Source organism: Salmo salar, chromosome 05 (genome assembly GCF_965601325.2).
Source record: "Salmo salar chromosome 05, fSalSal1, whole genome shotgun sequence".
Lineage (NCBI taxonomy): Eukaryota > Metazoa > Chordata > Actinopteri > Salmoniformes > Salmonidae > Salmo > Salmo salar.
Genome location: NC_138295.1, coordinates 42,242,363 through 42,261,190, shown reverse-complemented (window position 1 = coordinate 42,261,190; position 18,828 = coordinate 42,242,363). Strand labels below are relative to the sequence as shown.

The 18,828-nt window shown below is 44.5% G+C and overlaps 1 protein-coding gene across 1 annotated transcript in view; it reads right to left on the bottom strand.

Annotated features, from left to right (window-relative positions):
• Nucleotides 1-18,828, bottom strand: part of LOC106604933 (slit homolog 2 protein) — a 197,614-nt gene that overhangs the window by 148,483 nt on the left and 30,303 nt on the right.

Below are 18,828 nucleotides of genomic sequence, written 5' to 3'. Positions count from 1 at the left end.
ATTGTTTTACTGGGCTATATGAGCCAAAATGCTAGATGTAGACTGAAGAGAGCAGAGTTGGGGAGATGCACTTTCTCTTGAGCTATTTTTATAGTCTACCTTTCAGGAGTGGGAAGATTTTCAGATGGAGAAATATGGGTGAACAATATTTAGACCTATTTCTAGGCAATGTAGTAAACTATAACCTAATCATAGGCCTATTTAGGAAGTACATTTCCTTGGAAAGATAACTGCCACGTGCTTCTACGCCCATGTATACATAGGCTATAGCCTACTCTATTTAATTGAGACCACACGCACACCTGATCTCGCAGGTATGGCTACTGAACTGGAAGCAAGAATGACAACAGTGACACTTGCTACGTTTGTGGGACAACAAAAACATTTTAATCCCAAAGTCGTCTGTCTGACCGCCCGCTCCCACATGCAGCAAGAAAAATGCTGACCACACCGCAAATGAAAAAATGCTGACCGCGCCCTCTACTGCAGTCAGTACACAAAACTATGCTCATCATGTTTTAGCAGGATCAGATGGTGACAGGGGTCCCAGCAGGGTCAGACAGCCAGGGAAGACCAGTCTACGGAGTGAATTTTGCATTATATTCAGTGAATTATAAAAAGTTCCATCTTGAATTGATGGGTAGACCTACAGGAGCCACAGGACAGCAGTTTAAGCTTACAGCTATAGTCTGGGATCTGGGAATAATGGTCATTTCAATTATTGAACCATTGATTATATTCTTGGATAATATAATGTATGAATGTACACCAATATAATTATTTGTCATGCCAGTCTGTGAAAGAGGTGAATTGTTGCAGATACAACACTTTATTCTCTCTGTCCAGCAAACACTGAACAAGCCAGATGCTATTTTAAGGCAGTCTGACAAACCTCCAAAGTTGATTTCCAAACTGTATCAAGGGTTGATAAACGCTTTTCCCGATGACACAAAACACATAAAACAAAAAATGTGAGGAAGTCCTGGGAGATGCTAGTGATGATGATGAATGGATACAGATATTTGAGAATGCCCAGTCATGTTCATATACAGTGCATTCGGAAAGTGTTCAGACCCCATTCCTTTTTCCACATTTTGAAACATTACAGCCATATTCTAAAATAGATTCATTAATAATGTGTCCTCATCAATCTACATACAATACCCCATAACGACAAAGCGAAAATAGTTTTTTTTGAATTTTTGCAAATGTATTAAAATAAATAACTGAAATACCTTATTTACATAAGTATTCAGACCCTTTGCTATGAGACTCAAATCAAAATCAAATCAAATCAAATGTTATTGGTCACAAACACATGGTTAGCAGATGTTAATGTGAGTGTAGCGAAAATGCTTCTAGTGCTTCTAGTTCCGACAGTGCAGCATTAGCTAAGAAGCAATCTATCAATTCCACAACTACCTAATACACACAAATCTAAGTAAAGGGATGGATTAAGAATATGTACATATAAATATATGGATGAGCAATGACCGACCGCCATAGGCAAGATGCAATAGATGGTATAAAATACAGTATATATTTACATATGGGATGAGTAATGCAAGAAATGTAAACATCATTATTAAAGTGGCATTAATAAAGTGACAAGTGATCCATTTGTTAGAGTGGCCAATGATTTCAAGTCTGTATGTAGGCAGCAGCCTCTCTGTGTTAGTGATGGCTGTTTAACAGTCTGATGGCCTTGAGATAGAAGCTATTTTTCAGTCTCTCGGCCCCAGCTTTGATGCACCTGTACTGACCTCGCCTTCTGGATTGTGAACAGGCAGTGGCTCGGGTGGTTGTTGTCCTTGATGATCTTTTTGGCCTTCCTGTAACATCGGGTGCTGTAGGTGTCCTGGAGGGCAGGTAGTTTGCCCCCAGTGATGCTTTGTGCAGATCACACCACCCTCTGGAGAGCAATGTGGTTGTGAGCGGAGCAGTTGCCGTACCAGGAGGTGATACAGCCCGACAGGATGCTCTCAATTGTGCATCTGTAAAAGTTTGTGAGGGTTTTAGAAGACAAGACAAATTTCTTCAGCCTCCTGAGGTTGAAGAGGCACTTTTGCGCCTTCTTCACCACACTGTCAATGTGGGTGGACCATTTCAGTTTGTCCGTGATCTGTACGCTGAGGAACTTAAAACTTTTTCGAAATTGAGCTCAAGTGCATCCTGTTTCCATTGATCATCCTTGAGATGTTTCTACAACTTGATTGGAGTCCACCTGTGATAAATTGAACAGATTGGACATATTTTGAAAGGCAACACCTGTCTGTATAAGGTCCCACTGTCGATAGTGCATGTCAGAGCAAAAACCAAGCCATGAGGTCGAAAGAATTGTCTGTAGCGCTCCGAGACAGGATTGTGTTGTGGCACAGATCTGGGTAAAGGTACCAAAACATGTCTGCAGCAGTAAAGGTCCCCAAGAACACAGTGGCCTCCATCATTCTTAAATGGAAGAAGTTTGGATCCACCAAGACTCTTCCTAGAGCTGGCCGACTGGCCAAACTGAGCAATCGGGGGAGAAGGGCCTTGGTCAGGGAGGTGACCAAGAACCCAATGGTCCCTCTGACAGAGGTCAAATCAAATCAAATCAAAATGTATTTGTCACGTGCCCTGAATACAACAGGTGTAGACCTTACAGTGAAATGCTTACTTACTAACCAACAGTGCAATTTTTAAGTAAAAAATAGTTATTAGGTGAACAATAGATAAGTAAATAAATAAAAAACAACAGTAAAAAGACAGTGAATAATAACAGTAGTGAGGCTATAACAGTAGTGAGGCAAAATACAGGCACCGGTTAGTCAGGCTAATTGAGGTAGTATGTACATGTAGGTATGGTTAAAGTGACTACGCGTATATGATAAACAGAGAGTAGCAGTAGCGTAAAAGAGGGGTTGGCGGGTGGTGAGTGGCGGGTCACAATGCAGATAGTCCGGATAGCCAATGTGCGGGGGCACCGGTTAGTCGGGCTAATTGAGTAGCATGTACATGTAGGTATGGTTAAAGTGACTATGCATATATGATAAACAGAGAGTAGCAGCAGCATAAAAAGAGGGGTAGGGGGGTGGGACACACAATGCAAATAGTCCGGGTAGCCATTTGATTACCTGTTCAAGAGTCTTATGGCTTGGGAGTAAAAGCTGTTGAGAAGCCTTTGGTCCTAGACTTGGTGCTCCAATACCGCCAGTTCCTCTGTGGAGATGGGAGAACCTTCCAGAAGGACAACCATCTCTGCAGCACCACCAATCAGGCCTTTACGGTAAAGTGGCCAAACGGAAGCCAATCCTCAGTAAAAGGCACATGACAGCTCGCTTGGAGTTTGACAAAAAGGACCTTAAGGTATCTCAGACCATGAGAAACAAGATTCTCTGGTGTGATGAAACCAAGATTGAACTCTTTGGCCTGAATGCCAAGCGCCACGTCTAGAGGAAACCTGGCACCATCTCTACGATGAAGCATGGAGGTGGCAGCATTACGCTGTGGGGATGTTATTCAGCGGCAGGGACTGGGAGACTAGTCAGGATCGAGGGAAAGATGAACGGAGCATAGTACAGAGAGATGCTTGAGGAAAACCTGCTCGAGAGCGCTCAGGACCTCAGACTGGGGTGAAGGTTCACATTCCAACAGAACAACGACACTAACCACACAGCCAACACAACGCAGGAGTGGATTCGAGACAAGTCTCTGAATGTCCTTGAGTGGCCCAGCCAGAGCCCGGACTTGAACTCGATCGAACATCTCTGCAGAGACCAGAAAATAGCTGTGCAGCGACGCTCCCCATCCAACCTGACATAACTTGAGAGGGTCTGCAGAGAAGAATGGGAGAAACTCCCCAAATACAGGGGTGCCAAGCTTGTAGCGTCATACCCAGGAAAATTGTAAAAAGTGAAGGGTCTCAATATTTTTGTAAATTTGATATGAACCTGTTTTTACTTTGTCATTATGGGGTATTGTGTGTAGATTGATGAGTGGGGAAAAAACGATATAATCAATTTTAGAATAAGGCTGTAATGTAACAAAATGTGGAAAAAGTAAAGGGGTCGGAATACAGTGGTTCCTCCTTTAAAAGTTGTGAGCTTACGCTGTGGGATTTAGAGGTCATTTGTGGTTTAGGACGGTACCCTGTGTAACCACTTCATTGCTCCAGGCCAGCGCCAGCGGGAGTTAGAGCACTGATTATGCTTTTGGGTCCTACTGTCCTAATTGTTACGGGTCCTAATGAATGGGCGACATAAACCTAAACAGAAACTGATAATTGTGCACGACTTCAGTATTACTTACTAAAACTTGTTCACTAAGGTTTTTATTGTTTTATTTTGTTAGGATTATTTTTGCTCTTACTGTAGTACTGTAGGCCACTCCCGACCAGTCACATTGTACAGTGTGTGAGTGGTGCAACGGTCTAACGGTTGCTACAGATGCTGGTTCAATACCCGTGCCGTCCTCGACTGGGAGACCGATGAGATGACTGTAGGTTTTTGGTTTTTCTCCCTCTAAAAACAGAAATAAATAATTATAAATAACAAACTGGCTTTATTTACAAATTTGTAACAATGTCTCACCACATGTTCAAGAATGCCCTTTTTCTTGCTCATTTTACGTTATTTGAAAATGAAATCATCTCCAAAATATTGAAGTGGCATTGCACAAATAAGCATCTCCAATCCAAAATTAAATCTAGAATTGGCTTCCTATTTCGCAACAAAGCCTCCTTCACTCATGGTGCCAAACATACCCTTGTAAAACTTACTATCCTACCAATCCTTGACTACGGCGATGTCATTTACAAAATAGTCTCTAACACTCTACTCAGCAAATTGGATGCAGTCTATCACAGTGCCATCCGTTTGTCACCAAAGCCCCATATACTACCCACCATTGTGACCTGTATGCTCTCGTTGGCTGGTCCTTGCTACATATTCGTCGCCAAACCCACTGGCTCCAGGTCATCTATAAGTCTTTGCTAGGTAAAGCTCCACCTTATCTCAGCTCACTGGTCACCATAGCAACACCCACCCATAGCACTCGCTCCAGCAGGTATATTTCACTGGTCATCCCCAAAGCCAACATCTCCCTCTCTAACTTTAAGCATCAGCTGTCAGAGCAGCTTACCGATCGCTGCAGCTGTACACAGCCCATCTGTAAATAGCCCATCCAACCAACTACCTACCTCATCCCCATATTTGTTTTTGTTTTTCTGCTCTTTTGCACACCAGTATTTCTACTTGCACATCCTCATCTGCACATCTATCACTCCAGTGTTAATTGCTAAATTGTAATTACTTTGCCACTATGGCCTATTTATTGCCTTACCTCCTTACTTCATTTGCACACACTGTATACAGACTTTTCTATTGTGTTATTGACTGTACGTTTGTTTATCCCATGTTTAACTCTGCGTTGTTGTTTTTGTCGAGCTGCTTTGCTTAATCTTGGCCAGGTCGCAGTTGTAAATGAGAACCTGTTTTCAACTGGCCTACCTGGTTAAATAAAGGTGAAATAAAAAAATGTAAAAAAGAAAATGACTAGGGAATCGTTCCCGCTGTTCTTAGTGCCAGTCTGCACGTTCAAACTAAAACAATGTAACTAATAATGGCATCTTTATGCTTTCATTAATAAAATAATTATAAAAATACTCTTTCAAAATGCCGATGTTAATTTAGTTATGGATCCATAACGAATTACTATGGGAATAAATATCACTGAATTACAGAAATATCCTCCAATCCTCTATATGTAATTATTGGCAGAGAGTCACATCGTATTTTTCGATATACTGTCGGTTTTGGGTATTGATTAGATTAGAATTAGAAAATGAGGGTGTAGAAATGTTATTCTCTTAGTGTAACCTTTATTTAACTAGGCAAGTGAGTTAAGAACAAATTCTTATTTACAAGGGCAACCTTACTCCTTCCTCCCCGTTGGTGAATTGAACCCCAGTCTCCCACAGGACACTGGATTCTTTAGCTAAATAGCGAAGGTCGAGAGCCATGCGTCCTCCGAAACACAACCCAACCAAGCCGCACTGCTTCTTGACACAATGCCCATCCAATCCGGAAGCCAGCTGCACCAATGTGTCGGAGGAAACGCCGTACACCTGGCGACCTGGTCAGCGTGCACTGCGCCCGGCCCGCCACAGGTGTCGCTAGTGCGCGATGAGACAAGGATGTCCCTGCCGGCCAAACCCTCCCTAACCCGGACGACGCTGGGCCAAAACAGCAGTACAGTATTTCTTCATCAACATCTTTATGCTTTCGTTAATAAAATAATGATAAAAATACTCTTTCAAAATGCTGATGATTATTTAGTTATGGATCCATAATAAATTACTATGGGAATAAATATCAGTGAATTACATAAATATTGGAAAAAAAGTTGTCTAATGAAGGTAAACAAATTGCTGCTTACTGGAAAATACTCTTTCAAACACACGGTCAAGTTGTACAGCGCCATTATGGCTATTAGCAGGGCTATGTTTTGGCCTTTATGGGCAGCGCACAATTGGCCCAGCATTTCTCTCCCTCTAAAAACAGAAATAAATGTCTTGGCCTTTACAAATATTATTTTGGCCTTTATTCAGATTACAATCGCTCTCTTTCATTTTCTTGAAAACAAAATAACCTCCAAAATATCATTATATATTATCAAGTTCATGACACAGTCATATAGCGGCACCTACGTAAAGCTGAGTGACTCACTCCTTTATGGCTTTGGATCAAAATAAGTAAATACCAACATTCTTTCTGATAGTCTTTAGTAAAGAAATGTTTTGGTTATCCTGACCTGGACACCATGTACAGTAATGTACAGTAAGCCCATGTACAGCATGTACAGTAAGCACATTATGGACTATTAGCAGGACAATATACCTTTACCAACACCTCTTGGTATTTTGATACTTTGTGGATGGGGGCTCCGGAGTGGATGGGGGCTCCCGCAGTGCAAAATGCATTGCTAATGCATTGCTACAGATGCAGGTTCGAAACCCGTGCCGGCCCCCACCGGGAGACCCATGAAGTGGTTTTTGGTTTTAATTTAGAATCCTCCAATCCTCAATATGTAATTATTGGCGGAGAGTTACGTCATTGAAAAAAATATGTTTAGATATACTGTAGGCCTACCATAAGAGAAATTAGTATTGGTTACACTCCAATTAAGGTGTGGAAATGTTATGCACCTTAGATATTAATTTAGAATCCTCTTACACTGTAGCCTACTCCCGACCGTCACGTTGTACAGCGCAATATTTTCCATTCCATCCTGAGGGTTTCGTTTTTCATTTTTTATCAGAATAGAAACACCATAATATTAATCATAGTAATTAAGCCAAATTTCTTAAAATCAATCCCATGCACTATGTTATTACAAAAAAGGTTTTAAATTCTCTAGTAATGCCAATATGGGAGACTATCAAATGCTTCTCAAAGTTGCCCTCTGGTGGTCAAACTAGCACTAACTTGCATTAATGTAAAAAACAGCTGACAATTAAATAACGTGCCATAGAATGCTACAGCAGCCCGCAAAGTGTTCTGCAGTATGACACAACTTATAAAGGAGGAGACTGTCACGTTCATCGTATGGATTAGACCAAAATGCAGCGGGAATGTGTATACTCATCTTATTTTATTGAGAAGGAATGTGAACACTGAACAAAATAACAAACACCGACGAAGACAGTCCTGTAAGGCAACACGCTATACACGGAACAACTACCCACAAACACAGTGACAAAAATCCCTACTTAAATATGACCTCCAATTAGAAGCAACGAAGAACAGCTGCTTCTAATTGAAGGCCAAACCAAAAACCCTGAACATAGAAATAGACACAGACATAGAAATATACTAACATAGAACATTGCCCAAAAAACTCCGAAACACACTAAACAAACACCCCCTGCCACGCCCTGACCAAACTACAATAACAAACAACCCCTTTTACTGGTCAGGACGTGACAGAGCCACTGTACTTTCCGAATGCACTGTAATCTCAGTCATAAATTACTGCAGTTTAAGACAATCCATAGAACGTACTATATGCCAGTGAAACCAATTAATCCCAAAGGTGTTTGATGGGGTTGAGGTCATGGCTCTGTGCAAGCCAGTCAAGTTCTTTCACACCGATCTCGAAAAAACATTTCTGTATGGACCTCACTTTGTACACGGGGGCATTGTCATGCTGAAACAGGATAGGGCCTTCCCCAAACTGTTGCCACAAAGTTGGAAGCACAGAATATTCTAGAATGTCATTGTATGCTGTAGCTTTAAGATTTCCCTTCACTGGAACTAAGGGGCCTAGCACGAACCATGAAAAACAGCCGAAGACCATTATTCCTCCTCCACCAAACTTTACAGTTGGCACTATGCATTCGGGCAGGTAGCATTCTCCTTGCATCTGCCAAACCCAGATTCGTCTGTCGGACTGCCAGATAGTGAAGCGTGATTCATCACTCCAGAGAACGCATTTCCACTGCTCCAGAGTCCAATGGCGGCGAACTATACACCACTCCAGGCGAAGCTTGGCATTGCGTATGGTGATCTTAGGCTTGTGTACGGCTGCTCGGCCATGAAAACACATTTCATGAAGCTGCAGACAAATAGTTATCGTGCTGACGTTGCTTCCAGAGGCAGTTTGGAACTCGGTAGTGAGTGTTGCAACTGAGGACAGAGGATTTTTACACGCTACGTGCTTCAGCACTCGGCGGTCCCGTTCTGTGAGCTTGTGAGGCCTACCACTTTGCGGCTGAGCCGTTGTTGCTCCTAGACATTTCCACTTCACAATAACAGCACTTACAGTTGACAACTTCCTTTTGATTTCTTTGGGTACTATCTGTTGCCCCATGTACTGAATTTGTTATTCGATGCGTTTGTATGGGCTAATAGTGTCTGTAATTTGGTGTCTGTAATTTGGCAGAAGGCCAAATGACATTTTTCATTGAATACATTTTTTATAAATATTTGTTTATATTTCAAGGGGTCTTAAAATTCTAAATCAAATAGCTAAATGATCCTTGGTGTGACCTTCTTAAAACAATTCCATAGAGCTTGTTATGGGTAAACAAGTATAAAGACAAGGGAAATCTCTGTACATTTCAGCTGTTCAAAAAATATTGCTATGCTATTCAAATTTCTACTGTAAGATTGTTGGCTGAACGTGACAATTCTGTTTACACGGCCCTGCTTAGAGGAGGTATTTGGTATCTTATTAGGATCCCCATTAGCTTTTGCAAAAGCAGCAGCTACTCTTCCTGGGTTCCACACAAAACATGACATTATACAGAACATTAATAGACAGCTCAAGGACAGAACTAGATCAATTTAACTGTCGGACGAGTTTTGTGCGGTCGAGACGTGACAAGTTTGCAAGTTTACATTCCAGTAGATGTGTAAGCGAGGGTATTTTTGCGAAAAGTCTAGTAAGTGTGAAGACCCTCTTAGAGTGCTAGAGGAGAAAACATTTGTGATTTACAACTCTGTTGATTGTTTACTCAAACTGGCTAACGGGCCACATTTCACTGATAGTGCAAATGTTTATTTCAGACTGAAGATCTTTGTCACTCGCTACGCAAGAGCATGTATCAACAAATGATGTTCGCCACATTCCCTTGGAATTGGAACGATGATGGCTGTTAAATCATATACGAAAGCCATCTAAATTGGTATTTGACACTCCATTTGACTACAGAGGACTGAAGGGATGTTTTGTGAAATCTTGGGGACTTGTAATTATATATACCCTGATATGACTTTGATGACAGGAACGTAAGTAGTCTGGTCTCCGAGGACATACCGAGGGTACGTCCCAAACTGCACCGTATTCCCTATATATTGCACTACTTTTGACCAGAGCTCTATGCGCCCTGGTCAAAAATAGTGCACTGTAAAGGGAATAGGGTGCCAGACTCACTACGCCAGACTCACTTGGCCGCAGACGCAAAGCTGCTTGGGGCCCTCTGGTAGGTCGGTCTCAAGTCGTTGGCTCTTCCAGGAATCTGGAGCGTTAATGAATGTCATAATTAGAATCAGAAAGCATTTTGCTGCTCAGCTATGTTCAGAATCCAAGGCATTACACCATGTAATTTGACTTGTTTATCCCCACTAAGCCTGGCATCTGCCCTCTGTGGCTTTCCAGTTCTGAGTCAACGGAGAAGGACGTCTCTCTCTCTCTCTCTCTTGTGTTGCCAGCACATGCTGTGACGTCAGCGATTGAACCGCATTCCTCTCTCGCCTTCTCAGATCTCAGCTCAGCAGACACAGCCTGTTTCCCGTCTTTCTGTGCATACTGTTGGATCGAGAACTCCCGGTGTGAAGATGGATTCATGTGACTGGCACGGGTGCAAGGAGAGAGGGAGGGAAGGAGGAATGGAGGGATCTCCCCGTCTGGGTTTGGGAAGGCCGGCCCATGCCAAGACTAGCAGCCTCAGGATCCCATGGGAATCCAGGCAGAAAATAGCAGAGATTAAATAATCCTGGTTTACAGCTTCCTCGAGTCTTAGACGGGGAGAGACCAGAAAACCTCTGTTTTCCACATCGCTGTCAGCCTCACTCTCGACACGTCGTTAAACCACCATGTCTACCAGACCAGTCCAGTCTGACTGCTAGCCATATGTCCAGCCTGTCACACGAAGGAAGGGTTAATCAATCTGGCCTGTAGTAATGGCCAAACCTGGAAGCAAATCAGATGCACACGCATCAACAGGGTGATCGACGGGGTCTCGGTGGTCACTGGTGGCTGCAATCAAGCTTCCATTCCAGGTCTCTCACTGGAAGAGCACCCAGTCGACTAGATGGCCTGGAACATAAAGGGTTAATTTGGGTAGCCACTACAGGAAGTGACAAAGCCTCCTGGGTTGCTGTGAGGCCCAACAGAGATGAGCAGCACGCGCCCCCAACTGACCACAAAGTCCCACTAAGCCCAAATGGGCCTCAACTGGAGAAAATCACCCCAGCAATTATCAATACTTAGACTATTCTCTAAACAGAAATAATGGATCGTGGTTAATGGTGTTTATTTCTCTATGGGGGGTCAGAGGAGCCAGATGAAGAGAAAACTCTTTAGTGGTTCTGGGGTCAGTGCTGATTAGCTGGGCCCGTAGCACAGCCACGTCTCTCTACCACACACCTTTAAAGACACATTGACCATGCACTGTAGGGATCAGTTCCCCTGCTAGAGGAGGTCCTGTCTACACACACACACACACACACACACACACACACACACACACACACACACACACACACACACACACACACACACACACACACACACACACACACACACACACAGTGCAGCCATGACAGTGCCCAAACACCTTTCATAAAACAGTATGACCACATGAGCCGCTCATGCCTGTGAACTCACGTTTAGCAGGCTTAATAGCGCATCAAAGGGACACTAATCAACTTCACATGTTCCGCGATGTGACTCTGAGCTGATGCAACCCTCCCAAAAATGTGAGAAATGCTAAATATGCCAAAGCCCATTGAGAAAAGAGGCTGTGAGGAGAACTGTATACCCCCCCCCATCCCCCATCCCGTCCCCCAGCGCAGCACATGTCAAATTCATCTCTGGCGAACACCTCTGCGATTACAGCCAAAGACAAACACACAGACAGATTTACCCTCTGATTTGCCTCACGTTATAAATATTTAGGCCGGGATGTGGAGCGACATGCGTGATGGCTGGGTCAGGGGACACCCTGTCAGAGGGAGGGGGGGTGGCAAGCGGGGGAGGGGGCAGGCGGGCGAGGGGGGGTGGCAGGCGGGCGAGGGGGGAATGAGCGGAGCTACATGCTCTCCTCACCCAACAGCTACTCAACACCAGGCAGCACCCAATAAAAGCCAGACACAGGGCCTCCCCTGGGGGGTGCACATCCCTCAAAGGAAGAGAATGCAGGACAGAGAGAGGGAAGACGGAGAGGAGGAGAGCAGGGAGGTAACGTTATGCAGTTAGCTGACTGACCCACTTTTGGTACAGGTTCATCTCATCATATGGATCTCTCTCTCTCTGGCTCTCCTTCTCTCTCTCTCTCTCCTTCTCTCTCTCGCTTCACCTATCTCTCTCTCTCTGTCTCTCCTCTCTCTCTCGCTTCTTCTATCTCTCTCTCTCTCTCTCTCTCTCTCCTCTCTCTCTCACTTCTCCTATCTCTCTCTGCCTCTCTCTGTCTCTCCTTCTCTCTCTTTCTCTCTCTCTCTTTCTCGCTTCTATCTCTCTCTGTCTCTCCTTCTCTCTCTCTCGTTCTCGCTTCTATCTCTCTCTCATCACTTTCTGTCCCTTTCTCTTCTTCATTGTAGGATCTCAGTGTGAGATGGAGGGATACAGACGTTAGTCTGGGGTAGTCTCAGTCTACCCGTCTACTTTGTGTGTCAGGCACTGTCATGTCACGGTCCGTTTGCTCCCACCCCCGTGTCTCTTCCAATTACCCCTCCCAAACACACAGGCTATGTCCCAAAGGGCTCGCTATTTAGTGAACTACTTTTGACCAGGGCCCTTAGGGAGAGCTCATAGGTCTCGTGTCAAAAGTAGTGCACTATATAGGGAATATGGTGCCATTTGGGATGAAGGCAGAGCCAGGCAGCCCTCTGCACTGCGGTCACTAACTGTCTCACAGCGAGAAAGTTCCCCACCACGGCTAAGAGGGGTATTAAATACAGCTTGAAGACCTATTTTCTTAGGGTTTGTAAGGTTACCAGTGCTGTCACAGGCACGTTCGGAGACAGCGATTGTGTGTCCCAAATATCACTTTATTCCCTTTAAAGTGCATTGCTTACTCTTGACTAAGGCCCATAGGTAGTTCACTACAGGAAATAGAGTGACATTTAGAACACAACCAGAGACTCACTTTCCACTTCACTTTGCTCTTTGCCATTGTGATTAATAGAAGTAAATAAAGACATCCACAATAATACAGATGGATGATGGAAAAACTGAATAATTGTGGTCCCCACGGGTGCCATGTGAAGTAGGAGGACAGGACACTAAGCCGAGCACAGAGCGGAGACAGAGGATGACCTCCTCAGAGGGTTGTTGTTGCTGCAGATGCCCCCCCACCATGTTCCTGGAGCCAGTGGCAACCTAGCAGGATGTTTTTCTCATTAGCTCCATGCAGCTATCCAACATGAGGCGCTGTCTCTCTGTGAGTAAGACATGTTACTAAAGTGGACGTGGCGCTGGCCTGAGGCATCACATGGGGATGTGTTGTTGTATTTTCAGCTCTCTTCCCTTCCTTTCTCTCTCTCTGAATCATGTTCAATGTGTTCATCTTAAAGAAACATAATATCTTTATTATACTGAGCCTGGAAGAACAAAACTGAACAGGTATGGTCATTTCATTCAGTAGAATGATCTCATCCTTCGGCTTCACAGCGAACCGAACCACGTGAAAAGCCTGGCAGTTAGGATTAGCCTCTTGACGCTCGGACCGGTTTATTTTCCTTCCCTTTCACAGTGTTCCTTGTCCGTGTTGTTTGTATATTACTCCAAGCTTCTGGTGATAACGATTCCCACCACTAATATCTAGCAGTGTTTCTCCTCTGCCTGTTTTCGTTCCTAGAAATGATGTGAAGTGGGCTGTTTTTGTGACCTGTGTTATAATAAACGACCAATTGTTTGTGGGACTGTCTGTCTTAGTTTCTGTCTTAGTGTCTGTCTGTCTTAGTGTATGCCTGTATGTCGTAGTGTCTGTCTGTCTTAGTGTTTGTCTGTCTTAGTGTCTGTCTGTCTTGGTTTCTGTCAGTCTGTCTGTCTGTCTTAGCGTATGTCTGTCTGTCTGTCTCTGGTCTGTCACCCCTAGTGGTCCGCACATCATTACAGCATGCTGCCGGCTCTGAGGGAGAAGAGAAGAAAAGAAGGAGAAAGGAGGAACTTACAGTGTGAAGCCCGCAGAACTTCACTCAGACCACTCACTCACTCACTCAGGGAAAAATCGGTCCACCAACCAAGTGCTCATTTAGTTTTCCCATAGTGCTCTAAATCCATCTGCAGTCTGCTCAGGGTCATCGGCTGAGGGAGAGATTGACAGCAGAGCCCAGACTAGATTGCTGATTTGACATACTTTACCAATAGAAAAGCAGAGGAAAAAAATCTAAAATGGAAGGTAGGGGAACCATGATCCAACTGTGCTGGCTCCTATAAGGCTAAAGACCGACGGAAGAGAACATAACATATTGCAGCAAGCTTCCCTACACACATATTTAAACTGCCACAGTTTCCAGGCTGCTTCTATAGAAAAGAAGAGCCATGCATATTCAGCGAGTAGACTATAAGCAGACAGCCAGATCCCTTTAGTGTGTAATAATTCACCGCCCCGGTTAGCGAGTTCAACCAAACAACAACTCACAACATGGAGGACGAAGCATCTGCAATGAATGCACACGCACAGCACAGACTAGAACCGCTGGGGCTGACTGTTCAAAGACACTCTCACGCGGCGATAAAAGAAACACACAACACAGTGGAACATAAATCAACTCATTCTCTCCGAGTAACTCTATGAATCCCAGCAGCATCCCACTGTCGCTTGCGGGACACAGTCACTATGGCGGCGGACACACATTGCTATAGATCATAAAAGGCAGCTGTAATTAGCTAACTGACAATTGTCCCCTGGTAATAAAACCAAGGGCTCTGTGGAGGAGTGTGAATGAGCTGAGCTGAGCCCACTGAGGCTTGAAGCCTTGCTGCTTTCTCGTTAAAGTGACCATAGCACCCGGCCCTGCATGCCGTCTCCATCCAATAAACCAAGTCCTCTTTAATGACAGTGCCACCGCCACCGCTCGTCCCCTTCTGAGGTGACCTGGACTGTGTCCCAAATGGCACCGATAGGGCCCATTTGAAACACACACTGTTTACCATGGTCACCGACTCACTGGCCCATCATCATCACCTCTTTGCTGTGGTGACTGGTGACAACTGCACAACTCTTGCCACCCAACCGACCGGCGTAAAACCAACCTAAACGGGGATGATGTTTCGAGGCGAGAGTGATTCCCAGTCCGACCACAGGAGGCCTGTCACAGGAGGCCTGTGGCGTAGGAAGGATGGCTAAAACGTAGCGAGCGGCTGACACTTCTGCCTAGTAAACATTTCTGTCTGGGTGAGCGTTGATGCGTGTACCAAGATGCTGACAAAACCGACAGGCCTGTTTGTCCGACGCAAATTCGGATGTTCCGGTAAACATTGCACCCCGCGGCAAATGTACTGGTTGTCAGAATTCTTTATCAACCTTGTGTGAAGGGCATCGACAAGCGGAGCGGGGCAGAGTCCAGTAGAAGCAGAGAGGCAGGCAGGATGTTGGCGGAGATTTTATATTTCTTTGTTTGTTTTCTCTCCCCTGTGCCTGGATGCACATTGCATAAGCAAAAAGCACATTCCAGCTCAGCTCTGTGCTTAGTTCACACTTGCAAAAACAAACCCACCTCCTGCCAATGGTTCCCATAAGGTCGCAGTTGACGGGGGAGGTCTTGCAGCACGTAGCTTAAGCCTTGGAAGAATTCTCAGCCTAAACAAAGCTAAAGCCCTCGTATATGACTTTCTGATTTTTACATACACAATCCCCCATAATGCCTTTCAAAGTGTACAGGGGTACCAAGCGAGGAAATGAAGGTTGTTTTAATGTCTCATGTAACATATGCCCCGCCCGATCCTACTTCCTCAACAGCTTGAGTAAATATGAGTATAAAAATATTTTTAATTGGCTTAAATGCACACTGTATTTACTGGAAACATGTTTAAATCCGGTGTCACTATTCATGTGCCTAGCTCTCTCTCTCTAGTGGATGATCAGTGTGACTCTGATATAGCCTCTGGACTGCGGCTAAAGACTATAGACAGTACAGAAACAGTTGGACAACATAACAGTTGACTTTAGCTACTGAGGTTCACCTGCCATAGGTGGAAATGAGATGTATGAGCTGAGAAATTGAGTGAGATTGACACAGAGAGAGTGAGAAAAAGAGAGCGTGCGAGAGAGAGAGAGAAAAAGACAGAGAAAGAGAGAGAGAAAGAGAAAGGAAGTGGAAGTGGGTATTACATTCGTTCTGCCCTTTTGAAACATGTGCAGCCCATTTAAATCCAATTATTATCTCTGCTGGTCGTCATGGGAACCACCTGTGATAAACACCCCGGTGGATAATAGCCCCAAACTATTTCCCAAATTACAGGCACCCTCAATCGTCGTAGGGCATTAGGCCTCTTTCCCTCTATCCCTGGGTCCGCGAGAGAGACAGAAAGACAGACAGAAAGATACTGTATCTGATGGGGGTGTGTGTGGGTGTGTGGCTGGGGGGGGGGGGGGGGGGGGGGGGGGGGGCAGGCTGTTTGACAGACAGACTGGCCAAGAAGGCAGTCTTCATAACCTCTCACTGGAGAGCCACTGACAGCCTGGTGATCCCCCTAAACATTTACTGGGATCAGGAGAGTGTGACAGCAGCATCGACGAATCAAATCCATGAATTTGACCTTGATGATAATATATGGTTGAATCAGCTCTTCTGACTGTATATTTTGGTGGCGGTGCTATTTTTACTGTAAGAAAAACAGCCAGTGTCTGAGTGAAAAGTGTGAGTAGTTTCGGTGGCGGTGCGGCCCCTCTCCTCCCCTATGGAAGCTAATCCCTTAATGGAGCCTAAGCACCAGACATTACAGCCCCTTCTCTGCACTTACACATTATGGACGTCTTATACAACCTTTATGCCCATATTCAAACAGTCAGTCACCCCTGCAACCCACTGTAGGCCTACCAGTATTCAACCCTTTCCCCTACCATGTGCTTAGGGTTATGTTCGTTATTGTAAAAAGAAAAGGCCCTTATTACCTACAGTACCTATAAGTTACAATGTGTATTACCTACTGTACGTATAAGTTACAATGTGTATTACCTACAGTACCTATAAGTTACAATGTGTATTACCTACAGTACCTATAAGTTACAATGTGTATTACCTACTGTGCGTATAATGTAAAATGTGTATTATCTCCAGTACCTATAAGTTACAATGTGTATTACCTACAGTACGTATAAGTTACAATGTGTATTACCTACAGTACCTATAATTTACAATGTGTATTACCTACTGTACGTATAATGTAAAATGTGTATTATCTCCAGTCCCTATAAGTTACAATGTGTATTACCTACTGTACGTATAATGTAAAATGTGTATTATCTCCAGTACCTATAAGTTAAAATGTGTATTACCTACAGTACCTATAAGTAAAAATCTGCAATGCTACTGAGACATTGAGAGTAAGTAGTTCAGTGGGTTCAGTGAAATGGGTCAGTAGAGGTAAGGACTGAGTGCAGGACAGGAGGGAGAGAAGAAAGATAGGGGCAACCCCAGAGGGACTACCCCTGAACACAGACATGGGTAGTTTACACAGAGCCAGCCAGCCAGTCGGCAGGGCAAGGCGGTCCTCAGGGCAAGCAGCCCTCCTCGCGGCCTACAGCTCTCCTCTCCTCACGGCCAGGAAAAACCATCCAGTAAAACCCATCCTCTCTGACCCACACACTGTAAAACACGACTCCCATTCCATACACTCTCTCCTTTCCTCTCCGAGTCCCACGGATGAGAAACCACCCCTGCAAATGGCCTGTTTCCACCCAGACTGGAAAACCACTAGCTATTAGATCAGAGATCTCCTTCATGCTACTACATAGCTGTTGTGTGTGTGCGTGTGTATGTGTTTGTATTTGTGTGTGTGCAAACATGAGTGCGTGCTTGTGTTGAGAGAGAGAGAGAGAGAGAGAGAGAGAGAGAGAGAGAGAGAGAAGGAAAGTAAGAGAGAGTATGTATGCCTGTCTTTGTGTATGCATGTCTGTGTAATTGTGTACCAAAGACATCTGTGTCTGCAATTACGAGAGCGATAAAGATTGTGAGGTTCATTTGTAGCAATCAGACTTTGCTAAAACAAAATAAATCACCAGCCTAGGCTTTAGGAGCTGCTAGTGACCCAAGAGACCTCACAATCCCCCTTCTCCCCTCCCTCTCCCCCTCTCTCTGCCTATGCCTATAGACGGAGCGTATGCCTCTCAGAAAGGCTGTGTGTGTGACATAGGCCAGCTCCAGGATTGCAGTAAAGTTTCCAGCAGCAGCACACATGGGGGCCGGCACGCTCCTTGTCTGCAGAACTAACAGAGTCCCCAGAAGCAGAAACAGCAGTATACAGCACTGGGTGGCTGTGCAGGCCCCACACCATGCAGGGAGATTTATATGTGCCTCAGTCCCATCCGATCCCTACTGTAAATAATGCCGTAAAATTGTTCCCCTGATCCACTGTCTGTCATCTTAACAGTATACTGTACACATACTGTGGTGTCTCAATATATCTCAATATATTTCCTGAAATATATATACTCAAGATATGAATGACTTTATACACCATATATACAAAAGTATGTGGACACCCCTTCAAATGAGTGGTTTCGGCTATTTCCGCCACACCGGTTGCTGACAGGTGTATAAAATTAAGCAAACAGCCATGCAATCTCTATAGACAAACATTGTCAGTAGAATGGCCTTACTGTAGAGCTCAGTGACTTTCAACGTGGTACTATCATAGGATGCCACCTTTCCAACAAGTCAGTTCATCAAATTTCTGCCCTGCTAGAGCTGCCCTGGTGCTGTTATTGTGAAGTGGAAAAGTCTAGGAGCAACAACGGCTCTGCCGCGAAGTGGTAGACCACACAAGCATAGTGCGTAAAAATCGTCTGTCCTCGGTTGCAACACTTACTACCAAATTCCAAATTGCTTCTGGAAGCCACATCAGCACAATAACTGTTAGTCAGCAGTTTCATGAAATGGGTTTTCACGGCCGAGCAGGCGC